This window comes from Protopterus annectens, chromosome 3.part1, assembly GCF_019279795.1.
Source record: "Protopterus annectens isolate FY-2018-M chromosome 3.part1, PAN1.0, whole genome shotgun sequence".
NCBI lineage: Eukaryota > Metazoa > Chordata > Ceratodontiformes > Protopteridae > Protopterus > Protopterus annectens.
In genome coordinates, this window is record NC_056732.1 from 1,264,619,105 (window position 1) to 1,264,642,658 (window position 23,554).

The 23,554-nt window shown below is 39.9% G+C and overlaps 1 protein-coding gene across 3 annotated transcripts in view; it reads left to right on the plus strand.

Annotated features, from left to right (window-relative positions):
- The window catches only part of EEF1D (eukaryotic translation elongation factor 1 delta), a 639,646-nt gene that overhangs the window by 35,566 nt on the left and 580,526 nt on the right, over positions 1-23,554 (plus strand). For all 3 annotated transcript variants that reach the window (XM_044067328.1, XM_044067326.1, XM_044067327.1), the window contains exon 2: positions 21,763-21,784. The gene's annotated coding sequence lies outside the window, so the exon portion shown is untranslated. The remainder of the gene's footprint in view (positions 1-21,762; positions 21,785-23,554) is intronic.

Below are 23,554 nucleotides of genomic sequence, written 5' to 3' on the forward strand. Positions count from 1 at the left end.
GCCTTTCAGTTTGTAGCCTGCTACAGAACACCCTCCCTATTACAGGAACCCCACTTGGCATTCCTGAGAACACTGGAGAATATGAAGGTCTCTCCAAACACTATGTTATTGGGTGACTTCAACTACCCAAACAATGACTGGGAAAACTACTCAAGCCCAAACACCCTCGCCCAACGGTTCCTTGAATTTATAAACTCTAACATGATGGAACAACTGGTCACCACTCCCACAAGAGGGAACAACATATTTGACCTGGTCATCACCAACATGGGGACTCTATGTTCCACACCAGAGGTAAACCCCCTCATTGGTAAGATCAGACCATAAACAAATTTCCCTGGACATCCATATCGCGTCCCCACCCCCAGCCAAGGAAATCACTGTAAAGAATTTCTCAAAGCCAACTTTGCACTTCTCAAGACTGAGGTGGAATCCTTCAAAGTCCCCGGGCCAGAGAATAATGCAGCCCAATCCGCAGAATCCTTTACAAATGCATTCTTTGAGCACCTGCAGGAATGCATGGATCGTGCTATCCCAAATAAAACCAAGACTCACTCCTCCAAAAACAGGAGACCGGTCTGGTGGACCCCGGCCATAAATAAGCTATACAACAGAAGGAGGAAGCTACTACATGACAGAGCAAAATCCCAAAAAGGGAAGGCATCTCTGATAAGTATTAGCAAGAAACTTCGATCCCTCAAAGTCATCAAAGGCCAGTTTTGAAAGAAAAATTGCCCTAGACACTAAAGATAATCACAAGGCCGCCTTTAGTTATGTCAGGAATATGGGTGGAAACTCCCAGATATGCTCTGAATTGTTGCATAATGGTACAAAATATACCGAACCTACAGACATAGCCAACATCCTGGCAGACAGATTCAGCGCAAACTTCTCCCCCCCCAAAGAAGCAAATGCCTATCCCAACTGAATGTAACCTCCTTGACATCACAGATGCACAGGTGAAAGCTGCCCACTCCAAAGCAAAAAACACAGCATCTATGGGACCGGAAGGTGTCCCAGGCTGTGTCTTACACGAGCTCCAAGAAGAACTGGACCCTCACATTAAGTCACTGTTCAAACTTAGCCTTACTACAGGATATGCACCCAAAGAATGGCGTACAGCTACAGTGGTCCCACTCCACAAAGGTGGTGCCACAACAGACCCCGGGAACTATCGCCCCGTAAGCCTGACTAGTCTGGTCTGTAAAGCTATGGAGCGTATTATCATGGAAGTCGTAAACAAAGACATTGGGAGCCTCCAGACACTGGACCCTACCCAATTCGGCTTTAAGGGCAGATCTTGCCTCTTAAACTTAGTTGATTTCTTTGAAACAGTTACCAAAGCCATAGATTCGGGCAAGGTAGTCCACACAGCCTACCTGGACCTCGCAAAAGCCTTTGACACAATACCCCACTCGGGCATCATAAATAAGCTTACCAGCTTAAATATCAACCCCTATATCACAAGATGGGTTGCAAACTGCCTCAGAGATAGAACCCACATGGTCAGAATCACAGGTGCCATGTCCGAATCCAAACCAGTTACAAGTGGCATCCCACAGGGCTCAGTTCTGGGACCTCTCTTGTTCGGTATATACTTCTCTGAGGTTCAGGCTAACACGGGGGGATTATGGCTGACAAAGTTCGCAGATGACTGCAAATTGGGGGCCATAATCGAATCTCCAGTTGACACAAGCATCCTCCAAAAGGGTCTCACAGAGACGGATGCTTGGTGCCAGAGCCACGGCCTCAAGCTAAATGCTAAAAAGTGCATAGTCATCCCCTTTGGGAAAAACAAGGTGCCCACAAATTACCACATAGGTGGTAATCCATTAAGTACGGAAGACATAATTAGAGATTTGGGGACCAACATAGATAGTAATCTCTCCTTTGATAATCATGTTGCCAAAGTGGTTAGAAAGACCTTCTATATAGCCCACCTTATCATGAAAGGTTTCGCATCTAGATCAAGAGAGGTCATTGTGCCCCTCTACTCATCAGGCCCATAATTGAATACAGTGCCTCTTTTGGGATGTACCTTACCCGACACCTGCAGCAACTGGAGAGACCCCAAAAGTACCTCACCAAGAGGATCATGGGCTACAAACAGATGTCCTATGCAGCTCGACTAAAGAAACTCCAGCTCTACTCAGTTTCTTACCGCCTACTCAGAGGCGATCTATGCCTGACATACAAAGCCACGTCAAACCTAGAATTAATGGACATGCTCCACCTCAAAAAATCCAAGTCCCTTAGAGCTACACGCTCTAGGGACTTAAACCTCAACACAAAAATAAATAGGACATGCTGGAGGGACAGATTCATTTCCCAGAGGCTCCCCTCACTCTGGAATAGAATCCCAATTCATGTTAGACATAGCCCCTCGCTGACCCTCTTCAAGCGAAATCTGGACGCGTGGATGGGAAATCGCAAATTCACCCCTGGGATCTCTTCTGTGTCCATGCTAGACAGAGGCACAGCACACTAATCTTAAAAGGGTACCTTCTGTGACCTACTTTACAGAGGCACAGTAGGCTAATCTAATAGGGAGGAGGAAGCCAAATACACTCTGGCTAGGCTTATAAATGCCCTAGGGCAGATAGCCTAGTATCTACCTATGAACAAGAACAGGCACAAATGCAGAGTGCTAAAGAGAAAATAATGAATGTCTTGATAATATGCATGAGTTTTGAAAGATTGCTGTTAAGCACTATTTAGAGAATAAAAACTTTTAGCCGAATGACTTGAGCAGAAGAAATTAGAAAAGGTTGTTGCCAAATTTAGGGAGCCTATAACAGTAAGAATAACCAGAGATATCCTGTATAAGTTTGAGAGATTTTGGTTGTTTTAAGAAAATGTGCATGGAACGGAGAAATGTGGAAATTAAGAACAAGCATAATTGAAGTATTTATGGAAGACTTAATCATGCAAAGGTTAGAAGAAGATGAGGCGCGACAACTAACAGATAAGATAGGAAGGGATGAGATAAAAACAGTGATGTATAATCGGTCATCAGGGAAGTCGCAAGGAACAGATGTTGTTGCTGTGGAAATTTGGAAGCTAGGAGGGAAGAAACATTTTAAAAGAAGGGGAAGCACCAACATCTTGGAAGAAAGGCTGTATTACCTAAAGGCAGTAAAGACCCATCATCACACCAGCTTCATACAGACCCATTTCAAATTTCAATTATGATTATAATGTGTTTGTATTAGTAATCAGAATGGCAAGGGTGTTGCCAAAATTGATAGATATGAATCAGTGTGACTTTGTGGAGGGAGGCAAACATTTGACATTAATAGAAAAATTATAATGCACAAAAGCATTTGACAGAGTTAAGTTCTGATTTTGAGTAGGCCAGTGAAAGCATTTGGGTTCCTCTTTGAGTATTGTCAACTAAGTATCAGAAGCATAAACAACAAGGTACAATAACTTGCATGCCCTCTTAGCAGTTCATTCCCCTGACATACCTTGTCTAACAGAAACCTGGCTAAAACCACCAATTAAAGACAATGAGGGAATTTTACCCGGGTATAACATTCTTCAGTTAGACCGTACCAAGAGGAAAGGGGGGGGGGGGTAGATGTACTCTTTTTAAAGCTGCTCTAAACATTGCCTTCAACTAGTCACAATCACGCCAAGTTAACAATGTTAAAATTCTGTCTGCCAAACTTCATATCAATAAAAATAAATGTATACATATTGTTTGTGCCAATATTCCACCAGGTAACAATATAAGCACCCTAGATGATATCCTGTCTTGGCCATCAAGTAACTACCCAAGAAACCATTGTTTTAGGAGACTTCAATATTGACCGGAACACATGTTCCTCAGAATCTCCTTCCACCCAAGTAAACTACATGGGTTTACACAGATCATATCCTCCCCCACCATGGCCGGGAAACCCAACCGCAAAGAAAGTATACTAGATTGAATACTTATCAGTAGTGATTCCCTTGCGTACAAGTCAGGAATCCTCCCCAATGACCCAAGTGATCACTGCCTTGTGTAATTAAACGCAAAGCTAGCAATCCCCTCCAACCCACCTACAAAACGGTTAGAAATAATAATAATTTTAATCCCACTAACTTTCAAAACGAACAGTGTAATTGGTCTGCTCAAAAACATCTGCCACTGGATGAGGCAGTAGCCTGTTTTTAACTCCAAGTTCCTTGCCATCCTTAATTCTCATGCCCCAGTATGCTCCATTAGAACCAAAAAAAGAGTTGCACCGTGGCTCTCTAAAGAAACTAAATAAAAAATCGTACTCAGAAACAAGGCTTGGGCCATTTGGCGTACCACAAAAGTGCCTCTAGATCAAATTAAATAGCAGCTAAGGAATGAGACTAAATCTATTTTACTAGACAACAAAAACTTTTTATTGCCATCTTCAACAGAAGAATCAGAACAACCCTCAAAAGTTTTGGTCGGGCATAAACTTCAGCACCCAGGACAAACCACAATTCCAACTCCCTCAGCCTCTACCCGTAAATCCTCTGAAGATGTTGCCAACAATTTCAATAGTTTCTTTAGAGATCATCCAGTCCCGAGCTAGCAAACTAACCCCCAGCTGCTTTAACTCAGTGTTGCTACATCTTCCACCCAAGTCTCCTTTGGCTTCCAACTAGTTTCTACTTCACTTGTCTGAGCCCTACTTAAAAAAACTAAAACCAGCTACCCTTTTGGCCGAGCTTTTCCCTGCTGAGTATCTGCAAAAAGCAGCAGATGCCATAGCATACCCCATCTACATCTTAATCAACAAAACCATAGCAGAAGCTACCATCCCCTCCATCTGGAAAATATCCCATGTTATACCACTTCATAAAGGGGGCAACTAACTTTAGACCCATAGCTATTCTTTCCCCTCTGTCTAAAATTATGGAGAAGTGTATCCATAAACAACTTCTTCACTGTCTCATTCAGAATAATTTGCTGGCCAACTTTCAGCATGGATTCAGGCCCTACCACAGTACCACCACTGCCCTTCTATCTTTCTCTGTTATAAACCAGAATCATAATAACAATAAACTTTCTTCAGCCCTCTTCCTTGACCTCTCCAAGACCTTCAACATGGTCGACCACCAATTACTTGTCCACACACACACTGAAAATAATTTCCTTAGATAACCATGCTGTCCTATGGTTCCAGTCTTATCTGGGTGGTAGACAACAGGCTGTCCTATGGCAGGACAAGCTATTTAGCCTTCTGCCCAACACCTTAGGAGTCCCTCAGGGCTCTATATTAGGACCCCTCTTTTTTTCTATCTTTATTAATGACCTCCATACTGTCGTACCAGATGCAACCTGCATTCAATATGCAGACGACTCCATGCTAATCTGTTCTGCCACTACCTCATCAATTCTTTTAACATTATCCCAGAATACTTTCAACTCAGTTGAAAATTGGCTCACTGATCGATGTTTGATTCTAAATCCCAACAAAACTTAACTGCTACTCTTCACCCCCACTCACAGATCCCCCTCATTATCCTTCACCATACAATCTAATGTTGTTGTTGTCTTTCAGCTTTTCCTGGTTAGGGGTCGCCACAGCGGAACTACGGTCCGCTAATGATTGGCAGTAGATTTTGACTAACGCCAAGGTGCCAGCTCGACATTCAACCTTCAACGAAGGCACGCCCATTTACGCATGTCTTTCGAACGCCCACCCAACCACAGGGAGGACATGCAGACTCCACACAGAAGGCACTCCCCACACTCCAGTCGAGAATCGAACGGGAGAACCTCTTGCTGTGAGGCAACAGTGCTACCACTGCACCACTGCAGATGTTCACCATACAATCTAATAACAGTCCCATCATCTCCCCAGAGGGTATACAAAACTCCCAAAGTGTAATCCTAGACAATAACCTCAAATTTGATTTGCATGTCAATCAAACCATTAATAAAAATCTTGGCTCACTATATAAGATTAAGCCTTTCCTAACCCCATCTGCTAGAACTGCTCTCACCTACTCTCTGCCCTACTTTATGCCTCTACTTTACTCACTAATCTGAACAAATCGGATGTTAGTAGGCTGTCTACCTGCTATAATCACATAGCAATATTTGCCACTGGCATATCCTAAAACATCTTTGGTGGCTTGAACTACATAGCCTACTCCGGTACAACCAGCTTTTAGTGGTACACAGAGTTCTCAATCAACCCAAAAACACGGCTGCACTTTAAAAATGTCATCTACCTCTGTAGTATCCCCAGGCCACTTCGCTTGTCTGACAAACTGCTGGTTCAAACATTAATTTCCAACAACTCAGCTGGAAACTCTGTTTGCCAACTCTGTTGGTAAAATCTGGAACTCTCTCCCCACTGATCTTAGTTTTGAACCATCTCTAGCTCAATTTAAAAAGAATCTCAAGCAGTATTTTAAAACACATTGGTTATATCCCTGTTTAAAATCCTGACTAGCTCCTTCTCTGTAATTGTCTCTAACATTTCTTACTTGCAACCCAAGTCGTGACTTAATTCGTTAGTCCACATCAATACGTAATCTTAATTAAGCAAGATTGTATAACTTGCTATTCTGAAACTAATTCTGTAATTGTCCTTAAGATGTATAATGAATCTATTTTTTAGTAAGTATGTTATCTTTTCTGTATGTATGTTGGAGCTTTTCTCCCCGGGCCTCCGCTGAAAAAGGACATGTTTCCAGCCGGACTATCCCGATCAAAAAATGTGGAATAAAAAATAATTAAAATAAGTTGCTTTTAAACCAGAGAACCAAGCAGGGATGTCCTTTTTCCTCATTTATTTGCTTTATATTTAGATCCTTTGGCAAAGAAAATAAGAAACTTGGAAATGCAGGGATATAATTGGTATGGTAGTCAAGAAAGGCTGGCTTTATTTTCAGGTATCCTTTTCCAGATTTATCTAGTACAAAATAATATCTCGAGTTGTGGAAAATTTTTTAGACACTTTCATCTCTTTTTTTTTTGGATGTAAAATTAATGAAGATAAAACAAAAAGTGTAGCTGTAAACTATATACCCACAAAATAATTGGTTTGCAATACCCATATTCATGTTGACACGATAAGATGAAGCATTTAGGGGTATGGATTAAAAGACCTGTGTTATGACCGCTAAGGATATGTAGGACGTGACTAAAAAGATAATACAAAAACTTGGAAACTCCTGTTTAGGGATATGGACAGTAAGGTACAAGCAGTGAAAATGTACAGTCCCTTTAATGTTATGTACAGGTCAGGCATATTTTTATCAACCAGCAGGGAAATTGTAGGCAATAATTAGTAAGCAGTTGAAGGAATTTATCTGGGAGGGGAAGAGGGCAAGAGTCAAGTGGGATAAGTTGATCCTTACAGTAGAACGAGATGGTTAAGAATTACCTGATTTGAAGGGATATTTTATAGCTTCACAGTTAAGGCTTATATACGTAACGCAAGCAGGTTGTATGACGAATGGAGGAAGTTCAGGTAGTAGAGGGTGGGATTTTCTTAAGGAGAATAATAACCATATAGATTGTTATATTCATAAAGTAGTAGCAAGTATTCGAAGAACTTGACCAACACGAGAATGACTAAACGATATTTTTGCCGATAGGGATAAGTGCAAGTAGGGGTAGAGAAAATAGGCAAGAGGGAGCTGGAATTTACTGGAGAAATCTTGCAAATTAACAGGTATTAGGAACAAATAATTAGAGAGGAAGCGGTAATAGAGTGGGATGAGGCCAAGAAGATGTTTGGACTACAGGCTTGAGACTGCCTTCCCTACCAGGGACTGATATTGGAATATAGGCAAAGAGAAAGAGCTAAAGAAATCTTAAGTGAAATAGCTGCTTTGGTGGGGGGTTTTATTTGAATCTATGATGAGAGCTGCTGGTAAAAAGGGATAATTCGTAGGGCATATAAGGTATTGCATGGTAACTGTAAGAATCAATCGGATGAGGTTAGAATCTACATGAGAACAATGGGATGATATAGGTTCATAGGTGTGTACTAGGTTAATGGCCTTGGAGCCTTTACAAGCCTAGCCCATAGGATTACCCTGACATCATGCCACCTGACCTTAGTTCCCAGTGCCTCTGTCGAGTAGAGCCACTGGAGTGATCCTCGGGGTGAGTTTTCCATTTCCCATCCACTCAAGATTTCTCTTGTATGGCTCCCAACTATGCAACAAAGTCCAGAAGGTTTAGGATCTTTGCTTGGAAGTGTTTGCATAGGTGATTTTTTTTATAACCCAATCAGACTTCACAGAATTTTTCCTCGGGTAGATAGCAAATGTTGGAGGTGTGATGGGGGAAAAAGGAGGTAACTGGGAACACATGTTTTGGGACTGTAGTTTGTTGACAAATTTTAAATATTCCTTACAAAGTACTCTTGTCAGAAATATTGGGTGCAGCATATGGCTGTAGCTAAGGACATGATTTTTTGAGCTGAGACACAGGATCTGAATTGTCTAGACATAGCAAGGCCTCATTAAATTTAATTCTGTTGACTGCCAAAAAAAACAATTACTAGAAAATTGAATATCAAAATCTATATAATCCACAAAGAACGAAACAAACTGATAAAAAGTCCAGAAGCACAATATCAAAAAACGGCAATGCAGATGATTTCTAAAATTCGTTTTCAAGTTTATTAAAACATTTGGTAAGCGCTTTCGGCTGTGTAAGCTCAGCAAAGCATTAGTTAGTGTTGTAATGTTTTAAAATTGTCATTGTAGTTATATATTATATCACATGTATTAAGCATATTTTATGTTAAAAGAGATTTTACAACTGCAATAAGACTTAATTAATTGGAAAATGTATTAATTGGTTAATTAAGCATATAATATATAAGTGAATACTATTGTGGTTTACTTTGTCTGATGAAGGCTGAGCTTACACAGCCGAAAGCGCTTACCAAATGTTTTAATAAACTTGAAAACGAATTTTAGAAATCATCTGCATTGCCGTTTTTTTGCTATTGTGCTTCTGGACTTTTTATCAGTTTGTTTCGTTCTTTGTGGATTATATAGCTTGGTATGGCTTCTGGTAGCACGCAAGAGGCAGCAGCTTTGGTAACTCGGGCTGAATTTGATACTCTACAACAGTCGGTTACAACTTTAACACAGTTAATTGAGCAACTGTCTGGCAATAATACAAATGCCAAATCATTGGTTTTTGGACACAATCGTTTGGATAGTCTCGAGAGCATGGACAGCATACCTCCGGGCCAATTACAAAGAGAAGAACAATATGAGGCACAAAACGATACTCTTGGTGTAAATAATTCTATCATTCCGTTGCAGCAGTGGCTCAACAAAATACAAACTAATTGTCGAGAAGTGTCTCCAGCCATTCCTACATTTTCTACCATGCTAGATGAATTCCATGACAAGGTATGGCAATATCGGAAATTATTGCATGAAAACATATATTTTACTGAATGTATAAAAAGACAACAGGTGCCTAAAGGTCTCCGATATTGGAAATACCCTACTGGGTTAAAGGAGAACACTGCACTTCACAAAGATCTCCTAGCATTATTTGATCGGCAGGGCTGTGAATTACTCCAATTGTTAATTAAACATAATGGGAAACACATGGAAGAATTAAATACTAAAATAAATGAACTTGATCTTAAAATTATTTTTAATAATTGTAATCACACAGAAGGTGAGAGTAAATTTAAACTCATCACCATTGTAACTGGCGACTATCATATTTATAATTATAGTCAAGTTGATTTAACTACTGAGCATGCCAATGTTTTTAGTAAAGGGATGACTTATGTTCCTATGAAAAGGGCAAATGTTACTAACTTGATAACTGAGCTAAAGCTTTTCACTAGAAAATTAAACTTGGCGGTTATACATCAGCAAACGCCAAGTATGGCTAATAAGTTTATGCAAATTCCTAGTGTAATAAATCCTCCACTCCATCCAAAAATAAAATTATTTGAGGAGTTATGTGAAATAGATTTTAGACATCATTTGAAAAATAAAAAAGAGGACTTGATTATTGGAATAGTAAAAATAACTTTTCAGATGTAGAATGGAAAATGTTAAATGATATAAAAACTAATAATGATGTTCGCATTATGCAGCCTGATAAAGGTGGCGGTTTGATTATCATGAATGTATTTGACTACAATCAAAAGTTATTACAAATTTTGTATGGTGATGCTTATATTGAAGCTTCCCTAAATGAAATTAACATTTCTTATTCTAGGATCGACTATATTCTTGAAGACATGCTGTGGCAAGGCCAAATAACTAGGGAGGCATTTTCATATATGACCATGGAAAATCCCAGGATTCCAATTATGTTTGGACAACTAAAGTTGCATAAAAATTTGCAAGATCCACCGATTCGTCCAATAGTGGATGCCGGTGTTTCAAAAACTTATTACATTGCAAAGTTTATTGACAAAACGTTGAAGCACAAATTAAATGAACTCGAGCATATCTCTCGAGATTCCTGGCATTTTCTTACTAAGGTCAATGATGTTACTATTGATAATCTAGAAGAGCTTATATTTCTTACAGTGGATGTAAAAGATCTTTTCACTTGTATTCCGCAACAATTAGGTATATCTTGGTTTACTCTTTGAAACTTTACCCATCATACAAAATGAGTTAAATACATTAACAGATTTGTTAGATCTAGTTTTGTCTAATAATTATATCTATCATGATGGGCAGTATTTTAAACAAATCAAGGGGGTTGCGATGGGCTCACCAGTTGGTACATTATATGCAAATGTAGTTATGGCTGCATGGGAACATAGATTTTTATTTCCTTCATTGTTTATGAAACATGTTAAGATGTATAGTCGATTCCTGGATGATTTATTCTTTATATGGGAAGGCTCGGTGCAATCCATTGAAGAATTCTTAACATATATAAATGGCACTACTGAATTTTTAGAATTCACACACCAATATAGTAAGGATATGATAGCTTATTTGGATGTTTGTTTACAGAAAGAATTTGATCACAATAAACTAAAAGCTACCATTTATCGAAAAAAGACTTATTCCAATAAATTCCTACACTTTGAAAGTCACCATCCACAACATGTAAAAAAGGCAGTGCTAAAAGGGCAATTAGTACGTGCTGCCCGCATGGTTTCAGTGCATGATGAATTCATTGAGTGTCAATACATAGCTAATATGTTTTTAAATAGACAATATCCAAGTTGGTTTGTTGATGGCATAGTTAGAGAAGTAGTAGTAAAAAGAGAAAATGGTTTTTATAAGCCTTTGCTAAGATCAATTGAGCTCATGGAACCTCATGAACTGCAGCAAGAAATTATATCTAATAACATTAATGTGGAGGATAATGCAACAATAGGTATATCTAATAATACCAATGTTGCATTTATCACCACTTATACGCAATATTCGGAACATGTTAAAAATTTGGTTAATAAAAATTGGACTTTTATTAAAGGAGATGAGCAACTGATGAATTTATTAGGCATCAAACCATCCATTATATATAAAAGAGACAAAAATGTAAAGGATTGGTGCCAAAGAAATCCAAAAACACACATTAGTAATGCTTATATGAGAAAATGTAATATGTGTAAATATTGTACATATATATTAGAAACTGATCAAGTGCACATAAATGGTAATAATATAATAATAAAAGGGGAATACAATTGCAACACTTGGGATTGTTTATGCAGCTTTGTGTACAGAATGCTCAGCCTATTATATAGGAGAAATGGAGCGAAAATTAAGACAAAGTATATATGAGCATGTATATGACATCAATAGACAATCAGAAAATAATGCACTTTATAGACATATTGTTCAGTATCCTACTCATAAATTTAAATTTGTAGTACTTGAACAGGTGGCTGCATCCCCTAGAAAAGGCCCCTGGAAAATAATACTAGAATCTAAGGAATATTGGTGGCAAGTTTTTCTTAATGCCACACACACTCCTGGAATTAATGATTCTATATCTATTTCTAGTATATTAAAATTGAGGGCTTTAAATAGTTAAATATATCATGCAATGTATTAATATTTGTATAAGGTTAGTTTTAAATTTCATGTTTTAGCATTAGTTAGTATTTAACTTATGTCATAAATTAAAAGCATTAGTGTTGTAATGTTTTAAAATTGTCATTGTAGTTATATATTATATCAAATGTATTAAGCATATTTTATGTTAAAAGAGATTTTACAACTGCAATAAGACTTAATTAATTGGAAAATGTATTAATTGGTTAATTAAGCATATAATATATAAGTGAATACTATTGTGGTTTACTTTCTGATGAAGGCTGAGCTTACACAGCCGAAAGCGCTTACCAAATGTTTTAATAAACTTGAAAACGAATTTTAGAAATCATCTGCATTGCCGTTTTTTTGCTATTGTGCTTCTGGACTTTTTATCAATATCAAAATCTAAATTAACTGTTTTTGAAATATTGAACATTATAAAAAGAGGGAAAAGAACAGGAGGAGGGATTTTTATAAAAGGAAAAGAGCAAATTGGTGGTGGTGCTGCGGTAGCGTTGTCGCCTCACAGTAAGACGTTGTTTTGTTCGATTCTCAGCTAGAGCGTCTTCTGTGTGGAGACCTGCGTGAATGGGTGTACCTTCGTTGAAGGTTGTGCGTCAGAGCCGGCAACTCGGCACATAAAAATCTACTGCCAATCATTAGCGGACCGGAGTTTCGCTGTGGCGACACCTAACTGGGAAAAGCCGAAAGACACAACAACAACATGAATGGAAATTGTAGGAGCAGTAAATGCAAAATAACCTGCAGGAGGAGGATTGAGGTTTAAGGGATGTAATGTTGGATTGACAGCAAATACAAATAAGATATGTGATGTATAATATATGTAAATGAAAAACATGTTTTTTGTTAAAGTATGTCTGTCTTAACTGATATTAAGGTGTTAAAAAAAAATACATTTACTGCACAAGTGTGAAACTTTGTCTGTCCTTGTTCACTGACTGAAATTATCCCTGACTTACGAGTAGTTCAAAATGTTTACAAGTGACAGGATAAACCTATGAGGCAAAATCAGGAACAACTGAGAGATTTGGACAGAAGGCAAAGTGAAGTGCTGGTTTGTGGAATTTAATAAATTTTTAAAAGCGGTTAGACACATCAGTGTAACACATTCTGTATCACACTGTTGTAAACGGCTGTCTACTATAAATGATCACGTTATTGAATCTACATAGGTTCTTGGGTAAGTACTAGGCTATCTACCCGAAGGTATTTATAAGCCTAGCCAGAATGTGTTGGCTTTCGCCACCCCCTTAGATTAGTTCCCTGTACCTCTGTCCAGCAGAGCCACTGAAGTGATCCCCAGGGTAAACTTTGTTTCCCATCCACTCGTCAAGGTCTCTCTTGAAGTGTTAGCGAGGAGCTCTGCCTAATGTAGATTGGAATCTTGTTCCAAAGCATGGGAAGTCTCTAGGACAGGAATCTATCCCTCCAGCACATTCTATTTATTGTTGTGGTGAGGTTTAGATCCCTAGAGCGTGTGGTTCGAGGGGATATGGTTTTCTTTAGGTGGAGCATGTCCATCAATTCTGGGTTGGACATGGTTGCATACCGCCTACTCAGAGGTGATCTCTGCCTGACATACAAAGCCGAATACAGCTGGAATTTCTTCAGTCGGGCTGCACAGGGCATCTTTTTGAGGCCAGTGATCCTCTTGCTGAGGTACTTCTGTGGTCTTTCCAGTTGTTGCAGGTGTCTTGTAAGGTACATCCCAAATGGGGCGTTGTACTCTATGATGGGTTTGATGAGTGATGAGTAGAGGGGCACAATGACCTCTTTTTATCTGGATGCGAACCCTTTTGTGATTAGGTGGGCCATACAGAAGGATTTTCTAACCACTTTGGCAATGTGATTACCAAAGGAGAGATTACTATCTACTTGGGTCCCCAGATCCCTTATTACGTTTTCTGTATTTAGGGGACTACTATCTATGTGGTAGTTTGTGGGTAATTTGTTTTTTCCAAAGGGGATAACTATGCACTTTTTGGCATTTAGCTTGACGCCATGATTTTGACACCAGGTATCAGTCTCAGTGAGACCCTTTTGGAGGATGTCTGTGTCAGCCAGAGAGTCAATTATAGCCCCTAGTTTGCAGTTATCTGCGAACTTGATCAGCCATAGTCCTCCTGTGCTTGCCTGTACCTCTGAGAAGTATTTGCCGAACAGGAAGGGTCCTAGGACTGAGCCTTGGGGAATGCCACTTGTAACCGGTTTAGAGTCGGACCTAGCTCCCGAAACTCTCATCATGTGGTGGGTTCTATCCGTGAGCTAGTTGGCAACCTATCTTGTGACGTAGGGGTTTATGTTCAGGCTGGTGAGCTTGTCTATAATACTAGAATGGGGAATGGTGTCGAAGGCCTTTGCAAGGTCTAGGTAGGCTGTGTGTACCACCTTTCCCTCGTCTGTAGCCTTGGTAACTGTCTCAAAGAAGTCCACCAGGTTTAGAAGGCATGATCTGCCCTTAACAAAGCCGAACTCGGTAGGGTCCAGTGTTTGCAGGTTCCCAATGTCACTTAACGAGTTCCATGATGATGCGCTCCATAGCCTTGCAGACCAAGCTAGTCAGGCTTATAGGGCGATAGTTCCCGGGGTCTGTTGTGGCTTCACCTTTGTGGAGTGGAATAACCATTGCTGTGTGCCACTCTATGGGGTATGTAGCCTGTGGAGAGGCAGAGTTTGAACTGTGTGTTTAGGTGAGGGGTTAGTTCGTCTCTGAGCTAGTGTAGGACGCAGCCTGGGACACCATCCGTTCCCATTGATCCTGTGTTTTTGGCTTTGAAGAGGACTGTTTTAACCTGAATGTCTGTAATTTCAGGGGCTCTACATTCTTCTGGTATGGTTATAGGCCCTTTTGGGGGTGAAGTTTGCACTGAACCTGTCTGCCAAGATGTTGGCGATATCTGTTGGTTTAGTGTATTTTGTGCCACTCTGCACCATCTCCGAGCAGTTCTGAGCATTGCCACTTAGATTCTTGACATAGCTAAAGATGCCTTGTGGTTATCTTTGGAGTCCTTGGCAATTTTTCTTTCGAAGCTCGCCTTTGATGATTTTATGAGGGATCATAGTTTCTTGTTGATACTGATCAGGGATGTCTTCCCTTCTTGGGATTTTACTATTTTCTGTACTAGTTTCTTCCTTCTATTGTATAGCTTGTTTATGGCAGGGGTCCACCAGACTGGTTTCCTTTTCTTGGAGGAGTGAGTTTTGGCTTTGCTTGGGATAGCGCAATCCTTGCATTCTTGTAGTTGCCTGTAGAATGCAGTAGTAAAGGATTTTGCAGCTTGGACAGCGTTATCCTTTAGCATGGGGGCTTTGAAACTTTCCACCTCAGTCTTAAGTAATGTGAAGTTTGCTTTTGAAAAGTTTTTCACAGTGGTTTCCTTGTCCGGGGGTGGGGGCGGAATGTGGATATCCAAAGTGATTTGTTTATGGTCAGATCTAACCAGCAAGTGTTGACCTCCAGTGTGGAACACCGGTCGCCCATTTTGGTGATGACCAGGTACAATATGTTGTCACCTCTGGTGGGAGTGTTGACCAGTTGTTCCAGGGCGTTTTGAGTTTATAAATTCTAGGAAATGTTGGGCAAGGGAGTTTTAGTACTTGTAGTTCTTCCAGTTAATGTTTGGGTAATTGAAATCACCCAATATTAGGGTGTTTGGTAGGACCTATATGTTTCCTAGTGTTTGCAGAAATGCAGAATGGGGGTCCTGGGACATGGTAGGTGATCTGTAGCAAGCTACAATTTGAATTGCAGTTTTGCCCATTGTTAGTTGCACGTGGATGTTCTCTGAAGCATCATGCTGTGCCACTAACCTGGAGGTGTGGGTATCCTTGATGAATATGGATACGCCCCAGCCTTTTGTATTTCGGTCCGGGTTCTGTGGCCGAAATGTATGTTATGAGTTGTTGCCTGGTAGTGCTGGGGTGCTCTCTGGAGACTTAAACCAGGTTTCTGTTACTGCACATATATCGATTTTTCTTCATACCGAGGAGTACCTCAAGTGCCTGCATTTTGAGGTTTAGACTTCTGGCATTGAGTAGCATTACCGTCATTTTTTTTTTTGTTACTTGTGCTATTTACAGCAGTGGGTTTGTCTTTTGAGCTTTGCGTAAAAAAGGCACTATGAGAGTGACGAGCCTTGGCCAGTATTCGAAAAGCCTAAGGGTGACAGTGCAAGCCGTCTCTAGCGAAGCAGCGTGGCTTGTCGAGCATGTCATCCCAGGGGGACAGACACTGGATTCCCTTTGAATGACACCAGAAACTTAGCCAATTGTTGAAATTGATAATTTTTTCTGTATACCTTGTTATCATTTTTGGTGAGGGCAAGATGCTACTCAGGGTCAGGGTCATTCCGGCCTGGGCTACTTGATCAAAGAGCTGTTCCATGTTTTTCACAGATGTGCCAATTTATTCCAAATGTTTTCTTTTCAGCACTTAATTCCTTGTGGTATAACATACAGACGGATTGTACAGTAGGTCCTTCCTCCTTAAAATCCATTAGTAGACGGTTATTTATTAGTTTTACATCCGCTGTTACACCGTTTGTCAAGTTCTATGCCCTTTAATAAGAATCTTGTCCTGTTCCATCTTACTTTGGTTACATTTCACTTGAATATGCATTGATTTATTTTAATGCGAACTGCTTGTGCTGCATTCTGGTTACCTTGTAATAAAGTCTGTTACAGACTACAGAAAACATGCGCCATCTGTGACAGAACTGGGTTTCCCCTATAATACATAATCGGAAGGTAGGACTGGATGACATGGAATTGGGAAGTAAATGGACAGTTGCTAAGCATATAGTAAACAGAAACCTGGTAAATATAGGGCCACTGATGTAACTAAAGTAAAAAAAAAAAAAAAAAAACTGCACATTTTAGAATAGGAAAACCCACTTTACAAGAGATCATAATTATAGCAGAAAGAAATGGTAAAACAAAAAAAAGTTTGCATTTGTTATTTAAAATGTCGGGCTGTTCATTGTCTCATTTCTGTTGTCTAACTACCACAACTCCCATATCTGTGATTCGTTTTGTTGTACTGCTTTGTAGCAGGATTAGAATTGTTTGCTTCAAAGTAGCAAGCATTACAGCAGTGTTATTCATTTTGGATTCTAAAAGAGTTGCTGTTAAAGTAAGTGACTAATTGCAGTTGGCCCCTTTCAGGCTGTAAACTTGAACGACAAGAGGTTCACAGTTGTCTGATCTACATTTAGCCATGTTCGACAGGGGTAGTAGACTTTTCTGATTAGAATATTTTGTCTAATAGATTCTGCACTGTTCTAAACTAGTTTGATCAGCTGCAGTTGCACAGAAGCAGCAGTTTGAGTGCATCACACATCTAAATGCATGTATTTGCAATGTGTCTCACTCTTTCTCCAAGATACTGGGATCTCAGAATGCAGCAAGGCTAATAGATTTTGAGTCCATGCACACAGCTGCTGTGTGGATCAGTACAACATGGCTGGGCACTAAAATACTCGAGTGGCTGTGAACTGAATGGGATTGGGTCCCTGTAAAATTTTACTTTAAGTGAAAGCATGCAAATACTGAAAAAAAGCCTGACATTAAATCTTGACTGTTTGTAGTTATGCATCTGAATTGCTGTTTTTAACGCATCTTGTGATGACAATGCATTTGCGTCCCCATAATAAGATGCAGCGTAGACATAATAAATGAGGATGGTCCTGCATGTAGTTAGTTACAGTAATAGTGCTGAGGGCTACTGTGTCACTTTGCTTTTTTTCTAGAAACAGTGTTGGTGTTTTTCCCATAATTGATTGTGATATGTGCTAATTGTAAGCTGTTAAAAATCCTCTCATAGGCAAGTACTAGGCTAGCTGCTCTTGTAGGTTATTTTAAGGCTAGCCAGTTTTTTTTTTTCCAGGAAAGGTAAGAATCCAATCCTGTACCCTGTGTTTGTTTATACCAATCCCATAAACACTGGACATTTAAGTATTCTTCCACACAAAACGAGTAAATTACAGAATTATTCAAAGTTGGAAGTTCTTGGGCAGTTTTCTGACCCTCTTCATATACTCATGCTTACGCATTTAAAATTCCTTGGCAAATCCAGTTGCTCTACCCTTTCATCTGAGACTGATGATTATCACTTCAGAGAGCTAATAAGGAATGTGAAAATTACTTTCAGTATTTCCATTGTTTCTTAATTTTGTACAGTTGCGTGGCTAAAAGAAACACTTCAGTAGTAAAGAGTATGCACCGGTTTGTGTATAGATTATTTGTGTCCTTCACCTAAAGGTTTCTTTGATAGCTCATTGGAAGAGATTCAATTTAGCTATACTGTGAAACATACTCACTTCCATGTTAAATGTAATGCTTTTGCATCATTCAAGGTAAGCCTTGACAGTAGGGTGGGATAATGCTTTTGCATCATTCAAGGTAAGCCTTGACAGTAGGGTGGGAAAATGCTTTTGCATCATTCAAGGTAAGCCTTGACAGTAGGGTGGGATAACTGTTTTTTTTTTTTTGTTTTGTTTCATGAAATTAACAGGATGGCCCTTGACAAGTTGCATCTCCAGGGATATCATACAGCAGGGTGGTCTAGCAAATGACTCTCAACAGGCACTAAAACAGCTCCTTGACTTATTGCATCAGTCCCTCTATTTATAAGTTCCCAGACAGGATTTTTGTGGCTTTAGTTTACATTTTTTCGTGGCCAATGTGGTTAGAAAAACATTTTATATAGCCCACCTAATCATGAAGAGATTCACATCTAGATCAGGGGAGGTCATCGTGCTTTACTCATCCCTCATCAGGCCCATAAGTACAATGCCCCTTTTGGCATGTACCTTACCAGACACCTGCAGCAACTGAAAGACCCCAAAAGTACCTCACCAAGAGGATCAAAGGGCTCAAACAGATGCCATATGCTGCCCGGTTAAAGAAACTCCAGCTCTACTCAGTGGCATACCGCCTGCTCAGAGGCGATCTGTGCCTGACGTATAAAGCCATGTCCAACCCGGAATTAATGGACATGCTGCACCTCAGAAAATCCAAATCCCATTGAGCTATGCGCTCAAGAGACTTGAACCTCAGCACTGAAATAAATAGGACATGCTGGAGGGACAGATTCATAACCCAGAGGCTCCCTTCACTCTGGAATAAAATCCCAGTCCAGGTTAGGCAGAGTCCCTCATTGACTCTCTTCAAGAGGAATCTTGATGAGTGGATGGGAGATGGTAGGTTTACCCCGGGTATCACTTCTGTGTCACTGTTATACAGAGGCACAGTATACTAACCTCGAAAAAGGGCATAGCAAAATTAATTTAAAATGGGTGGCGAAAGCCAAACACACTCTGGCTAGGCTTATAAATGCCCTAGGGCAGATAGCCTAGTATGAACCTATGAACGTGTACTTATAGGGGGTTGGGAGTCCCAACAGTGCACTGCCCATATCACCGTTTTGTGACCTAGTGGAACAACTTCCAAGGAGTATTCATTTTTGAAATAATGCACAAACATTTATAGATCATGGTTTAATTTCATTATAAAGTGTAATATACTTTCACAGCTTGAAACATAGTTGTATACCATTTATTTATTTATTCACACATTTTAAATAAAATGGTATATTTATTCATTCACACATTTTGTTAGGTTGCGGTGGTGCAGCGGTTAGCGTTGTCACCTCAAAGCAAGAGACTCTCCAGTTCGATTCTCGGCTGGAGTGCCTTCTGTGTGGAGTCTGCATGTCCTCCCCATGGTCGCGTGAACCTAAAGACATGTAGGTAGGTGTGTACGTGTGTGAGTGGGTGTGCCTTCTTTGAAAGTTGGGCGCCGGGCTGGCAACTCAACACAGTAAAAATCCACTGCCAATCATAAGCAGACCAGTGATCCGCTGTGGCGACCCCTAACTGGGAAAAGCTGAAAGACATTACAATTCACTCACACATTTTATTTCATGTAGAACAACTTCTTTGAGTTTTGTCGTTTAGCATACACATGTTGAGTTAGCTTTAATCCATCTAGTTTACTTTTTATTCATCTCTCTTTTGAGGTGTGAGAGAGAAAGGGAGAAGCTAACATTTTCCAAGTTTATTACAGTCCTCACAGCTTGTATCAGATTATTTTTTTGACTATAATAAATTTAGAAAATACCTGCCACTTAGACGGATGCAGGGTAATTAGTACTGCAGGAAGGATGAAGATATGATGTCAGAAGTTCTTTTTCCTGTTTTTGGGTTAGTCTGCATTTTAAAACTCCACTAAAAAATGGAGTGTAAGCTGCATGGATAAAATCTGTAATAAATACACAACGCTCCAAAAAATAAGGTGTCATGACTTTCTGTTGTATGGTGATGTGGGAAGCAGCCACATTCAAGAATAAAATATCACATCAAAATGTTTACCCAAATTCCATTTTAGAGTATAACAATGGTAAATGAGATATGCCAGGGGTGTTAGCACTGTCATAGACGTAAGCTTCATTTCCCTCCATTTTCTGCACATAGTTGTTCTTCGGTGTGATAGGTTTAGAAAAACTCAATATGAAAAGATTTTTTGGTTTGATTACTATTTTGTTTTTTTTTTTCTCAGATGTATCTTTTTGTTCAAAAATCTTTTAAACTGTGTTTTTTCATTTATAATAGTGTATGTTCGTCAACATACAATCTAACAAGTCTTTCTACTCAGTTGGTTTGGTTTTAAGCATGAAAACGTTTGTGAATTACTTCCTGCACAACTCTATTTCACTTGGACTATATTTCTGTACTGAGCAGTGAAATAGTTAAACTTTAATGACTGCTGGATATTATCACAGTTTTATTTCATTTATAGTTTTATGTATTTATTTACATATTTGCATAGTACAAGGAGGCAGGATTGTTTTTAATGTGCCTCACTTGCTTACTCTGTTATGAGCTGGGATGGGATATGCAGGAATTACTGAATTTCCTTATGTGTAGTCATTGTACCCTAGATCTTCTTCTATGGGGAACTTGCTTCCTGAGCCCTCACCAGTAGTAGATTGGGTTCTCCTTTTTTTATTCTTTCCTTGAGTGGTTTGAACTTGAGTCCCTAATGCTCAGTGTGCTTCCATTGTTTTTACCATTTCTTGAGAAAATCTCAACATTCATTCTGTGTGAAGAGCTGGGATTTTTGATTTACCAGATTTCCTCATCCCATCAAGAATCATGCTGTTATGTGCAGTGAACACTGTTAAAGTCTTTATATGCACTACACATACCTGTACTGTACTATCTCATACCTACCTTGTGTGCCTAAATCTGCTGCATGGAGCTCAGTCCTCTGACCGTCATCAGGAAGTACTTTGTGAATGAAGTCCTTCCTCCCATCCTGAGAGTGGAGAGCCAGCTTTTGCCAGTCACGCTCCTCTCCCCCTACCACCTCATCTAGCACTTCGGCTTGGCTTCTTGCATTTTGTTCAGGTCCAAAACCCATGTCAGTCATTATATTTTGTGTGTGACCTTTCAGTTACTTAGCCTCTTGAACCATGTTATTTGTGTATGCTGTTTTTGTGTATGATGACACTCCAGGTATTAAATGAGTTCTGAAAGAAAATGCACACAAACAAGGGGAGTGCCTTGGACTTTTCTTAATGGAACATTTGCAGTATAGAAGGATTTGATGTATATGCATTAAGTTGGTTTGTAAAGCACCAGAATTTGTTTAGTATTGATAAAAACTTAAGACAGCTCTTTTTTTTATTTTGCAGCAAGGCATTCTGAAATGCTTATAATTTTTCTTTTCTGAAATATGTTCATGTTTATTTTTTTCTCTCAGTGCTGCCTAGGACTTCACAAAAGTAAGTCTATGTATATTCCTGCTTTGATTATTAACTTCTAAATGTGATTACATAATTATTCATTTATTATTTTTGTTACGTCACTTGGAGTATTTTTGTGATACCATTTGTCTAAACATTTGCAGTTAACATCTTTCTTGAGAGTTTTTTCCCCGTTTATCTGTATTGATAAATTTGCTGCTTGGTTTCTGTGTTTTTTTTTTCATTTATCTATATTGGTAATATTCTTGATGTTCTTCATCTCACATTGCTGCAGTCCTTACACTTGGGTAGTCCGCTGTCCTCGGTCGGCCCGAATATCAAAGTATTAGGCTGACTTCGTCAAGGCGCTAAGACTGACATCTGGACGACAGGGTACAAATGCGCATGACCGACGCCATATCCTCAGTCCTTTTTGCCGCATGGTTCGATGCAGAAGCAGCGCTGCAAGTGCCGCTCGGCTCTGAAATTTTTCAATTCGGAGTTTCAGACCGAGTCAAAGTTGGTTAAGTACCCCGTTGGGGAATATTTTAGTTTTTTCTTGCCTCAGTGATTTACCGGATGTCAGAAAAAGTGAATAACTGTATTTCTTGTGGGAAGCAGATACCGCATAGGGACTACCATACTTTGTGTATTCCTTGTTTAGGGCCTGAGCACGACGTTGTTGGGTGTCGCTTTTGTGCTAGGTTCAATAAGCGCACTATTAAGCGAAGGTTAGATTGTGCCAGGTTGGTCTTTGGGAAGCGGTGCAATTACAATATGCCGTTGGATGCTCCGATGCCCGCTTCTTCGAAGAAGCGCAAGGACAAACCACCTAAACCCAGGCAAGAAGCGTCGCCCGTTCCGGACGCCGGTTCTTTAGAGGCATCAGTGGAACCGGTGGTTCCACCGGAGGCTTCTCTGGAGTCTCAGGGGGAGACTTTGTTATTGCAGGATGTGGCCTCTCAGGAGGCAGGTCAGGCTGAAGGGGCTTCTCAAGTTACTGTACTCCCCTCCCTTCCTAAGGTGGTTAGGCCCTCTCCTTCTGTTTCCAAGGCTTCTCCCAGAGGCAGGCCAGGTTTAGCTTCTGCTGGGGTCACTCCTAGTTCTTCAGGATCTGTGCCCAAGAAGGACATGCTTAAAATGGCATCAGATTTAATTACTTTGATTAGAGGTTCTTTGCCCTCCTGATAAGAGGCCTAGGGTGGAACCAGAGTTTGGGAGTTTTGAGCAAGCTTCGATGTTTCAGAGTCTTCAGCTGAAGACTTGCAGGAGTACTCTCCTTATTCTGATTCGGATGCAGATGATTCCCTCCTTCTGCTTCTCCTCCAGAGGATTTTTCTTTTCAGAGACTCTTCATTCCATGAGGAACATTTTAAGTGGAAGGTCAGGACTTTTCTGATTCCAGGAAAAGGCTTAGGGAATTTTTGCTTTTACCCCAGCATAGGCCTTTGGCTATTCCACCTGTTCTGATGTTGTGGAAGATGTGTTTGCAGAGGCTTCACTTAATCCTGATTCTTTGCCTCCTGCTCCTGTTAAACCGATAGGTATTACAGGGTGCCTGAGGCTCATAAATATCTTTATAAGAGTCCTAGGGAGACCCAGAAACTGTTAGTCAGGGACCTAAGGTGTCAAGGCCTCTGTTGTAAAAAAAATCCTGTTCTTCCAGATAAAGAGGCCAGAGCTTTGGATAGATGGGGAAAGAAAGTCTATACTTCTTCCACCTTAGCTATGAGGGCTTTGAATTGCCAGTTAGCTTTGGATTAGATGGGTTTTTAAAGTAAAAAAACCTTAGCTAAAATTTTACCAGTT